This window comes from Schistocerca americana, chromosome 1 (genome assembly GCF_021461395.2).
Source record: "Schistocerca americana isolate TAMUIC-IGC-003095 chromosome 1, iqSchAmer2.1, whole genome shotgun sequence".
NCBI classification, from domain to species: Eukaryota; Metazoa; Arthropoda; class Insecta; order Orthoptera; family Acrididae; genus Schistocerca; species Schistocerca americana.
In genome coordinates, this window is record NC_060119.1 from 355,970,672 (window position 1) to 355,980,379 (window position 9,708).

At 45.1% G+C, this 9,708-nt stretch overlaps 1 pseudogene; it reads right to left on the minus strand.

Annotated features, from left to right (window-relative positions):
* Nucleotides 1–8,905: 8,905 nt before the first annotated feature.
* Nucleotides 8,906–9,023, minus strand: LOC124557570 (annotated as a pseudogene).
* Nucleotides 9,024–9,708: the final 685 nt, after the last annotated feature.

Genomic DNA, 9,708 nt, shown 5'->3' on the forward strand with positions numbered 1-9,708 from the left:
GAGCCAGCCGATCGTACACAGCTGTGACTCCTGCAATGTTCGAACGTGCAGAGACTCATTGGAACTGACTGACGGGTCACAATCATACACCTCGCTGCTCAACTGGACATCTGCTGGTAGTCCTGACACACTCGTCCACCAGGTGGGGTACTCATAGTCGGGTACCCATTGGGTTCTCACCGCCTGACGGTAGACAGTAGAGGGCAACGGAGGACTGTCTGTGCGGTACAGCTTGCGCATTAGGAGGCTAGTCGTGACAATTTTTGTCAAACGTCGTCATAGGTGACAAAACGTGGGTTCGTCAGCTAGAACTGAAAAAAAAACGGCAATCCATGGAGTGGCACCGCAACACCACACCGGTGATGAAAAGTTCAAAGCCACACCCTGAGCCGGTAAAGTCATGGCGACGGTCTTCTGCGACTTAGAAGGGGTTATTCTGTTTTATGTTCTCACTCGTAATACAACGATCAACTTTGAAGTGTACTGTGATACCCTCAGCAAGTTGCAGAAACGATTTCAGAATGCCCGTCGCCACAAAAATGCAAAGGAATTAGTTTTCCTCCATGACAACACAAGGCCTCGCACACGTCTGCGCACCCGACAGGAGCTCACAAAACATCATTCGATTGTTCTTCGCCATTCACCTCACAGCCCGGATGTCGCACCTTCCGACTTGCAATGAAGGACGCATTCTACGGGAAGCATTTCGTGGATGAGGGAAGGGTATTGATGCAGCAAGACGTTGGCGCCGACGATCAGTAGAGTGGTACCATGCGGGCATACAGGAACACCCAGTAAGGTGTCGTAAGGCCGTCGCATTCAACGGAGATTACGTTGGAAAATAAGGTTCTGTAGACAAAAGAGTGGAGAATAAGATGATGTATTCGAATCTTGAATAAAACTAATCTGTTTTCAGAAAAAAAGTCTTGTATTAGTCATTGAACGCCCTTCGTATATGCCACTTCGATATTCTTTAGAGCTGCGTGAACTGCAATTGTACATCTTGCACAGATTTCGAAAGACGTTAGGCACGCTACCCCACTGTCAATATACAACATATACGCAGCAACCTTACGAACTGTTCACAGATATGCTGTATTTAAATGTTGATTTATGGGAATATTTCGTGCTACTGCGAAGTGAACCACGTACAAGACACTTAAAGAACTGTATTTGGAACCGGTGCCATATCGATCAAAGGAGGATATCCAAGTAGTTCACAGACATGCTCTGCAATTCGATGATAACGAGACCAAATGGACTTGAACAGTTTCGTACTACTCTTGCTATCCTCTTAGTTGATCATTGCGTTGGTCCATGGCTTTTTCATGTGTAACATAGTTTCGAGCGCTGTCTTCATATTTTGCTGCGACGTAATATGACAATCACAGCAAGTGTCTCCATCTCGTGGTCGGCCAGAGATGCAACTGCTGTCCAAGCTGCTGGATCAGATAGCTGGCTAACGACAGCGCCTTCTCGTAGAAGAGAATGGCGGAATCAGTTCCGCAAGGTGCCGCTCTCTTCGTAGAAATGCCTCGTCCCTTGGAAGCTATAAGGAGAACCTCTGGGTTCGATTTTGCACTCTATAGACGTCTGATGTGTGTAGTAGCGGCGCTTCGCTTCGCCGCGGTCTCATAATTCAGCACGCGGCTGATCACAACCGCTAGAGCTTGATGCTGAAGTGAATTCACAGGCGTGTCACTAGACTTGTCATCAGGCAGTCCAGTCAGTATGGGAGTGCTATGGAGAGTACCCGTACTGTAGCCAGCGACTCCGATAGCCAGACTGTTTACTCGCTCGATAACCGGCGGAGCCACGTATGAGCAGCATGCTGTGAGCAACTACCACAGGTCGCTGACACACCCTCCTCTGTCACGTCAAGTGGCATGATCTGGGCCAATGGGCATGCGGCTCTATGTCGTGCATCACAGCACGTGACCTTACAGGTTCAAATGGTTCAAATGGCTCTGAGCACTATGGGACTTAACTTCTGAGGTCATCAGTCCCCTAGAACTTAGAACTACTTAAACCTAACTAACCTAAGGACATCACACACATCCATGCCCGAGGCAGGATTCGAACCTGCGACCGTAGCGGTCACGCGGTTCCAAACTGAAGCGCTTAGAACCGCACGGCCACACCGGCCGGCTGACCTTACAGGTCTTACGAGTTGCACCGACCACCTCCGGCGGGGAGCGAGTTACTCTTTTAGACCAATTTAATACTTCCTAGCTCCACATTTAAATATAATCACGCTCTCGATAAGACTACGTTAAGACCTATTTTTCCACTGGTATACCAACATGGTCCCCAACGTAACTGAGTATTCGCGATATATGTCTGGCAAGGCAACTAGTGTGATGTCATAACTTGGTTGTGGGGCCCATATTTCCCGTGGGCCCCAGCGTGACCCCTTTGTCTCCAGACCAGGTTGGTTGGTTGGTTGGTTTGTGGGATTAAGGGGACCAGACTGCTAGGGCCATCGGTCCCTCCAGACCAGGATATGGTTGCCTGCACAGCGACAAAAAACCAGTGTCGCACTCAATCTGCCTGCTTCCAATACGAGCGCCGGTTACCCTGTTGTTCAGCAGTTTCACTGCAAGTTTGAACTATATTTGGTCTTTGAGCCCCCTGGGATTTTTCAGTGTAATACGACGGCCTTGGTCTGTATTCACGGACGACAGTATTTCACAGTGTTTATTCTTCATGTAATCGGAGCCAGCCAGAAGTCTGCATTGTGCGCCGAAATCTGGACCTACACAGAACTTGTAAGTAGTCTTTTTGCTCAGACAAAGGGATTGGAAGCATCGATCCATCAGTCTGAGATCTTTGGGAGAAACCTCTAGAAAGAAACATTACTTTCTTTTCGCGGTATTCCGACAGAGAAGTGAGAAATACCATTATCAAACCCGAAAGAAAAGAATTCAGACATAAATCTTCGTCGTCGGGAACGTGGATGGACAAGGAGTACATGTTTTTATTCCAGCGTTCAGTGATTAATGTTTCTACGTCTTTTTTGTGTAGACTTGCTCATTTACCGCAGCCTTTACGATCGTCTTCCCTTTCTCTAAGGGAAAAAAGAAGAGTCTCTTGTAGTCAAGGTTTGGTGTTGCGTGTTAGCTCATCAGAGCATACCTTTCGAAAGAAACAAGTAACTGATGTTGGAATCTGACGCCAAGAAATTGATAAATAGAGGAATAAAACGATTCTGAAAACCTAAATACAGCAGGGTCCATAATACTGCCCGATAACATAACTTTAAAAATAGGAAGGACTGTTCTAATTTCCTACCCAAGATATCAATTCCGAGCTTTCTCCGGACGATCCTGAGATGCCATTCACACGAGCCTACACCTAGTTCCTTGATGACAGCACTATAATCACAGCTGAGTAGAGTTTCGCTCTACAAAAACTACGATTCAGTAGTTTTTGTACGGTATATAAATGGTAGGACTACGTGTAGTACTCGTGGCATTGGTAGGGAAAGAAACGTAACTGAATGTGTAAGAAACTGGGAGCCGACGAATTCTCTTTTTGTTTGTTTGTTTCTTTGTTTAGCACGTAATTGGAATCGTACATTGTTCCGTGTTATTCCGTTGTGTAATTCATATCCGTAATTGTGCTGTTTCTCTGCAGTCAACAGGACGAATAGTCTTTAAGAAAATTGGTTATGGTGTTGTGATAATGATATTAATCACTTGGTATGCAGACAAATGTTTACATTTATCAGCTAGAGCATTTGAACGTTTAATCTTTTCTGTGACAACAGCGTGAACACGTTGATATTCAGCAACGTGGTACACACAGTATGGTGGTTAGGTGTGTCGAAGCCAGGACGAATTAAATGGGAAGTTTTCCACCACTATTGGCTCTCTATATCAATAACGGTGTTCCTGAAGCATAGACAGCTCTAGTGATCACTTTACTTAAGTCTGTCAGAAATTCTTGCAGGAGTGCCCAATGAAAAATGATGTGGCGTTCGAGAGACGAGATTGCCCATCTGGCGAGGTTGCAGATATAGTAGCCATCGACGTTCCATTTGTTGTTTCAGAAGTGGTCCTCGAAATTCTTCCTGATCTGTGTAAAGGTTCCTGAGCCACACGGTTGCTATAATATGGACAGAGTCTATATTTCTGGAGGTTATCTCGTAGACGAGTAGCCCATGCATTATGATGCACGTATTGTTCCGCAGTACCCACACTTAGCTACTGTGTTGTTTTCGATGGTGCTTGTATTATAGTTGAAATCGATGACGCATGCTGACGAACGTTGGTCGCTTACTATGTTCCACAGGTTAGGTGGCCCTATATATAAGCTCACTCAGTTTCTAGACGGTCCATCGCTCCCGGTTTAGAGGGGAATCTAGTAAGACACTGATCCTGTGTGTAAACAAAGCGACCGCAATGCAGTAACGCCCGATAGGTATGCAACACACCTAACGTATGGGTAATGTGGTTAGGATCTTAAGAGACCAGTTTGTGGTAAATTCCTCTGGAATCAAACTGCTGAGGTAATCGGTCCCTAGGCTTACACACTAGTTAATCTGACTTAAACTAACTTACGCTAAGGACAACACACACACACCCAAGCCCGAGGGAGGACTCGAACCAACCTTCAACGGTGGGTGGGGGGGTGGGGGGGGGGGGGGGTAGTCGTGCGAACCGTGGGCCACGCGGCTACCCTGTGCGGCTTCAAGTGACCAAGTCTACTGGGAAAACTACCGCAGTCCTCGCATTTGTATGATAGCCCATGGACAGCATATGCTAGTTCTACAACTCTACTCCTGAAAAATTATCCTCCCGTCCATAGCACCATAGCATAATCCGTGCAACAGACTGAGTGCATGTAGTATGTAGGGTGAGGTCAAGTACTTAAATTTCCTGAGCAGACTTTCTAGCGATCGAAAAGATCCCTACAAGCACGGTTGCTTGACTAGCAGACTGCTCCAGCTAGACATTCCACAACACGGCATGACTGGTTGGTTCCTGAACGAGACACATTTCTCTTCGAGATGAGGCAGCAATGTTAGTGAGATTACGAGTGCAGTATCTGCGGTCCCGGAAGGCTCGGCGCTACGTCTCGTATTGTACCGATCTACACCAACGACGTTAACGAAAAAAATAACGTGTTTTAAAGCAGTCGCAACGTTAATTTAGTCACGACGAAATTCTAGGAACATGTAGATGCTATTAACAATTGCTATAAAATTGCCGGATCAAAATTAGCCCTCATAAGGGAACTATGGTACACGGATGTCCAGCATAATATATAGAAGTTTGGGTCGGTATAGGAAGCGTGCACGGATAGCCGAAGTTATTCAGGTGACGGCTCGCGACAAGCAGGAAATTCGACTTCGAATCCCAGTTCGGCACAAATTTTCATGTCCCTAATAGGTAGTATATCTATCCCTAATACAGCTAAACCCAAGATATTTGCATTAGCGATATTATTTCGAATTAACTCCGTAAGAGTTTTATTCTCATGTTATCTCCTAAACCGAGGAACTGCTCGCTAACTAAACACTCACTGGTGACTGCAGTATGAACAGAATTGACTCCATGAATTTTTCTATCTCCTTCCTAACATAAGCACTCCTTAAGGAGTCGATGTTATCAGTGATACAGACACTTACGATAGCTCACAGATCAGTAAACAAATTGATTTAAAAATCGTTAAACAAACTAGAACACAACGCCATTAGTCCAATGATGACTACGTGATTAACATTTAGGCATTCGATAGTTACTGCCTCTACTACTGATCTGATGCGGATACGAGTATTTTTCGAGACGTAGAAAATGAAAATTAAAAACAAAGTCATTAGCAGAATAAGGAAAACTAGTTAGAAGGAATTTATTTACATTTATTTCTGACTGTAAAATTCAAAATTCGAGCTGCTTCACGACGCAGAAATCAAGGAGAGCTCTTACGACGAATGTAAATCATTAATCTTCTTTGTCATAATGTTATCTTTGGGAGTCATAGTTTTTAAGATTTTCCTACATAAAGGATATGCAGTACTTTCCATAGATTAAACGGCATGCTGGAATATGTTAAATTAATTTCGAGATATTGAATGTTAATTAAATGGGACGATATGTTGACGATGTTTTCCATTTATATAGACATGAAACGAAAGAAGAAGATGAGCACCTAATGTAGCTCTAAGGTAACATGAGGATTTCTTTACGACTGTTTGATATTTGATAGCAGGTTGGCCGCAGGTTATGACGCGTAACAAGACCAGCGAGAGCATCAGCTTGCAGGAACAGCCGCATCCGCTCATCGATACTGGACAACGCACAGGTTGTCCGCCTCACCACCACGGCGCCGTCGTATGTTACGTAAGGACCTACATCTTACAGTACACACTTAACGACAGTATGGACGAGCGCAGTTGAGGCATGGTCGGAGCAGTTTTTGCGAGAGAGCGTATCCATTCATCTATTTGAAGTGGTGTGAAAGTATAATTATCCCCATTCACTTGAGATATCTATATTTTCAGAGAACGAAAGTAGTAATTGTCGACATCGTTATATATTGCGTATAATATTTAACTTGGTCGAGTTAAGTGTGTTGATTGCGTTAGGCGTGCCATATTTTCACTTAATCAATATGTAGTAAATAAATAAATCTTGCAGCGACTAGAAACCACTGCACCCGCAGAATATCAAAGTACACGTCCTTGTTTAGTGAGAAAACAAATTCGACCAACAATGTGTAAAAAAAATTCAAAACCAGTTCTTCGATCCATGTGCTACGCATTTAATAAGAACTTCCGTAAACTATGCTAAGCAATATGAATATTACGCAAAGGTATATTTCATTTTGTGCGAAAACGGTATGAAAAATATGTGCAAAACCTTAGCATTGTGTGTCACTGCCAAGTAACTTAACTCGATGAATCTTGGATCATAGATACATCGTGCGATCAAAAGTGTCCGTAACCACCCAAAAACGTACGTTTTCCATATTAGGTGCATTGTGCTGTCACCTGCTGCCAGGTACTCCATATCAGCCACATCAGTAGTCATTAGACATCGTGAGAGAGCAGAATGGGGCGCTCCGTGGAACTCACGGACTTAGAACATCCATAGGTCCACTGTTTCCTATGTGATAGTGAACAGGAAACGTGAAGGTACACGTACAGCACAAAAGCGTTCAGGCCGACCTCGTCTGTTGACAGACGGAGGCCTCCGACAGCTGAAGAGAGTCGTAATGTGTAATAGGCAGACATCTATCCAGACCATCACATAGGAATTCCAAACTGCATCAGGATCCACTGCGAGTACTATGACAGTTACGCGGGAGGTGAGAAAATTTGGATTTCATGGTCGAGCGACTGCTCATGAGCCACACATGACACCGGTAAATGCCAAACGACGCCTCGCCTGGTGTAAGAGGCGTAAACATTGGACGATTTAACAGTGGAAAAACGTTGTGTGGAGTGACAAATCACGGTACACAATGCAGCGATCCGATGGTAGGGCGTGGCCGTGTGGGTATGGCGAATGCCCGGTGAACGTCATCTGCCAGCGTGTGTAGTGCCAACAGTAAAATTCGGAGGCGGTGGTGTTATGGTGTGGTCGTGTTTTTCATGAAGGGGGCTTGCTCCCCTTGTTGTTTTGTGTGGCACTATCACAGCACAGGCTGTGATGTTTCAAGCACCTTCTTGCTCCCCACTGTTGAATAGCAATTCGGGGATGTGCGATTGTATCTTTCAACACGATGGAGCACTTGTTCATAATACTCGACCTGTGGTGGAGTGATTACACGACGATAATATCCCTGTAATGGACTAGGCTGCACAGAGTCCTCACCTGAACCCATAGAACACCTTTGGGATGTTTTGGAACGCCGACTTCGTGCCAGGACCCACCGACCGACATCGATACCTCTCCTGAGTGCAGGGCTACGTGAAGAATGGGCTACCATTCCTCAAGAAACCTTCCGAGCACCTGACTGAACGTATACCTGGGAGAGTGGAAGCTGTCATCAAGGCAAGGGGTGGGCTAACAATATTAATTCCAACACTATCGATAGAGGGCGCCACGAACTTGTAAGCTATTTTCAGCATGGTGTCCGGATACTTCTGATCACATGGTGCTGAAAAAACTGTTGTAGTATAGAACAGAAGGTAACTGAAAGACATACAAAATGAGACGAACAGAAATGACAATTCTGTTCAAAGATTACGATAACATTGAAGTCACAGCGATTCATGATGGTCCTCTGGACATTACAAATTGAGGGACGTGATTCTTAATGGGGTATGTGCTCACCAAGGGCGGCAATACGTGCTCTGCAACGTGCTCCCACGCTGATCACAAGGTTAGTAAGGAGTTCTTATGATAGGGCGTTCCATTTCCCCATCAGCGTGGCTGACAACTGCTGAATGGTCGTTGGTTTAGGTGGACGTGCTTCAACATGTATTCTCAACGCGCACCACAGGTTCTCGATGGGATTGAAGTTGACTGAACGGGCAGGTCAGTCCATTCGCAGAATGTTCCCTCGTACCAAGGGCTCCCCCATCTGTGCGGTCGCGCATTGTAATCCAAAAAAATAGCAGTGCCAAATGCACTCCTCGAAAGACGCACATGAGGAAGGAGTATGATGTCACAATAATGGTGAATGTTGAGTGTACTGTGTTCAAATACTTGAAAGTCAGTAACGTTATGCCTCCTAACACCATAAAAAAGGAACTCCGTCGTCAGGCCACAAGTCGCACATCGGCACCATCCGACCGCCGTGTCATCCTCAGATGAGGATGTGGATAGGAGGGGCGTGTGGTCAGCCAGCACACCGCTCTCCCGGTCGTTATGATGGTTTTCTTTGACCGGAGCCGCTACTATCCGGTCGAGTAGCTCTTCAATTGGCATCACGGGGCTGAGTGCACCCCGAAAAAGGGCAACAGCGCATGGCGGCCTGGATGGTCACCCATTCAAGTGCCGGCCACGTCCGACAGTGCTTAACTGCGGTGATCTGACGGGAACCGGTGTATCCACTGCGGCAAGGCCGTTGCCTCACACCATAAATGCTGGACACTAAAGAGGTTATGTTCGAAAATGCTGGACGTCCTTTCATATGGGGAAAGATGAGAAACTTAATGCACCCAGTAATACTGTCGAACATGATCGCAAAGCTTGATTGCATTTTCATTGTAATTTTAATTTCGCAAGCAAGCTTCGCCGTGAAATGAGCAAGTTTAACTTTTCCTTGTTTCTTTAAGGTCTGTCTTGAAATCGCACGTGGCGAGTCGTTTTCTCAATAATATGTATCCCAGACCAGATAACCAAGACAGCGGGAGTGGTTGCTATTATCTTGTGCTGTCAGAAAGGGGACATCTTTATTTACATACATGCCTTGGTATCAATACGGGACAGTAATACTCCACTTAGGAATACTTTACAGATATTAGCGGTATGTGCTGAGCGACCGCACTGCTTTCTCGAACTACTACGCAGAAACTCTCTACGTTGTTTATGGTTTATAATTCTTGTTCTGTCTCACCAAGACAGTTCTTGTGACTAATACTTATTCTTGTATTCGTACATAGATCTTTCAGCAATCTATGGTGGGCATTTTCTAAAATAAGCCCCAGTGGAATTGATATATAGTGACAAATACAGAAGAACACGTGTTCTTAATTTCCACAAAGATCATCTTACAAAAATTATGAGGGCTAATGAATTCTGGGCTTGTATTTAG